This window comes from Chanodichthys erythropterus, chromosome 18, assembly GCF_024489055.1.
Source record: "Chanodichthys erythropterus isolate Z2021 chromosome 18, ASM2448905v1, whole genome shotgun sequence".
Classification (NCBI taxonomy): domain Eukaryota; kingdom Metazoa; phylum Chordata; class Actinopteri; order Cypriniformes; family Xenocyprididae; genus Chanodichthys; species Chanodichthys erythropterus.
The window spans coordinates 19,939,706-19,942,712 of NC_090238.1; positions in this window are offsets into that span (position 1 = coordinate 19,939,706).

Here is a 3,007-nt window from a genome sequence, read left to right on the forward strand (position 1 = left end):
AGGCATACTATAGTGAATCAGGGTAAGAAGGATTTATGATGTATTAGCTTATTATTAAAAATTTGTTCATTTTGAAGGCCTCCAAAACTCACAATCCCAATCCTAACCACCCTGCTGGCATGCAAGGCTAGTGCACTAAAAATAACGCTAAATACCGCACTCTCAAGCGGTCATCAGTGCGCAGTAGTTTACCTCAAAGACTATAGAATAACACAAGACATGTCACTCGTATTGTTTTGAATCGGAGAAATTGTAACGCGCAATATGGCGGAATAAATCCCGCCTTCAGCGGCCGTTAGAATCACCGGTTTCTATAGAAACAGTCAGACGCGCGCCTCCGAAGAGACGCGCATTTAGGTCTGCGCATGCGCATTAGCTTGATCCAGCAGGATTTTTTTCACGTTGCAGCAAAACAGACTTAAAATACTCAATTTTTTGTTATAGAAACAGAAGTAATATATTAACTGAAACTATAGAATCTCTTCTTTTATTTGTGTACACTCAGAGTAAAATCAAAATGGTGTGCTTTTTGCAAAATAAAGTAAACTAACATGATGCGTGATCTGTCTCCCTCTGAACGAAGTCCAATCTGATAGTTCTCAGAAAATTAACTGTAACTTAGTGAATACTAATGATACAAAAATGAGACTTATGTCTAAAGAAACGTTGAAATGTCAGGTTTTAAATTGTGTAAGTCAAATCGAAAACAAAAATTATGTGTGAATTTATGTGTAATCATTATCAACATATATTTAAAAAAACTAACTCTATAAATGAGTTCCAAATGACACTCACCAGATAGCAACTTTGTGCCGGCCCAAATCCGGCCCACATCTGCCACGAGTGGTATGATGATCTGGGCCACATGTGGCACGGAATGATGGTACTTGAGTGGACCGCTCCTGTTTACCAGATCTGAGCCACAAGTAGGCCATAGCAATGCCACATGTCAGCCAAGAGAAATGAAATAAACCAGAACTGGACCTTTTCTGAGACACTAAATCTTTATATATTATTTATAGAATAATCTTAGCATTAACAAGCCTGTTAACAAGCAAAATCTGTGCAGGAAAGAAGAGAACAGAAAAAAAGAGACAAACAGAAACACAAGAGCTACAACTGACTTCGGCCACAGCCTTAGATGAAATCATTTATAAAGCATGCATATGCACAGATTTGAGTGTGCGTATGCTTAAATCCATGCCAACGCTCATATTTATAAAAATGGTCTTTGATTCGGAAAAGTGCTTACGCCACGTCAGGGTCTGAGCAGACGCACTTTTCCTTGTCTGAGTACTGCAGGTTCTTTTTTTTTTTTTTTTAAAATCTAAGCTATTCTTGCAGCTCGCCATTCTGAATTAAAGGATTTGGACAATCTTTTATATGTAAATTACATTAATTAGGTGTCATTTACAATGCGGAGAACTGAAACCATTCAGCTACGTCGTGCAAGTTCAAGATCATTTGCGATTTATAGATATCACATCTGAAAAAGAGGCGCTAGTTTTCTGTGTGTACGTTCAATCTATGAATCACACATACGCACATCTGAGAAATGATCGTAAGATCAAATTTAGGATGGTTTGTGTGCAACATTTTATAAATGAGGCCCCAGATCTCTCCAGGTCTAAAACAACTCCACAAACAGCATTACAGCTTCATGTATTACAAACCAGACTGACTTTATTTCTGTCATTCATCTACAGAAGTTCTTTCTGAGAATTTACAGAAGTTTAACACTAATGTTTGTTTCATTGGTAGTCACCATAACGGTGATCAGTATTTCAATTACTTGGGCTCTTAACTCTTATAATACATTTCTCTTATAATAATCATTGCAAAATAGCATGAACTACTGATGTCATTTGAAATGTAATAATTGTGTTTTGCCCTTAATAATATTCAGACAAGATCAACTCTGGACATCACAAAAAGCTACTAAAAGACAACAAAAACCATAGCAAAAAGAAAAGCTAATAGTTAGAATTAAAGAAAATAATAGGACAATTCAGCTGCATAATTTATTCATAATGTGATGCATGCTGGGAGATTTATACTATTGTCCCCAGCATACATTGCAGCATGATGATGAAGAGGTTGTCATCATCTAGTGGTGTAATCTTACACAGATTTTTATCATGTAGATGTAATGCAGTTACTTTCAGCTTAATAATAGTCTGTTATAGGATGCATTGCGGCATGAAGCATGTCACCATTATTGAGATTTATATTTCTATGTAAGAGGGTCTATGGTTGGGAAGACGCTTGAAAGCCCTGCAGCGGTCAACCTGAAGCTTTTACCTGCACACCCACTGAAGCTAAACAGGGTTGAGTCTGATCTCTATCTGGATGGGAGACAGGGTAGCTGCAGTATGAGGTGTTAGAGAGGCCAGTGGGTCTGATCAACCTGATCAAAACCATCTCGTAAAGGAACAAAACCTACCGTCGTGGAGGTCACATAAAGAAAAAAAAAAACATCATTGAACTCTCGTAACGAAACAAAACTGACTTTTGTCTTTGAAATCTGTTAATGGGGATCCAACGTCGAGATCTCATAATAAAACAAAACCGACCATCATTGAAATCTCATAAAAGAACAAATCTGGATGTCATTTGAATCTCGTAATATAACAAAATGGACCACCATTGAACTCTCGTAATGAAACAAAACTGACTGTCTTTGAAATCTCATAAAAGAGCAAAACTGACCATTATTAAAATGTCGTAATGGAACAAAACCAACCGTCATTGAAATCTCATAAAGGAACAAAACTGACTGTCACTGAGATCTCATAACGAAACAAAATTGACTGTCTTTGAAATCTCATAATGTAAGAAAACGACAGTCATGGATAACTGACAGTAATAAGTGAGGAGACAGGAGACAGATGTACGTCGAGTCAGTTTCACTCTCCACTTCAATACAACACAACAGCGGTACAGTGGTACAGCGGTAGAGTGAGAGATGTAAACAACAATCTCCCAACGTTAACCCGGAAACGCTATA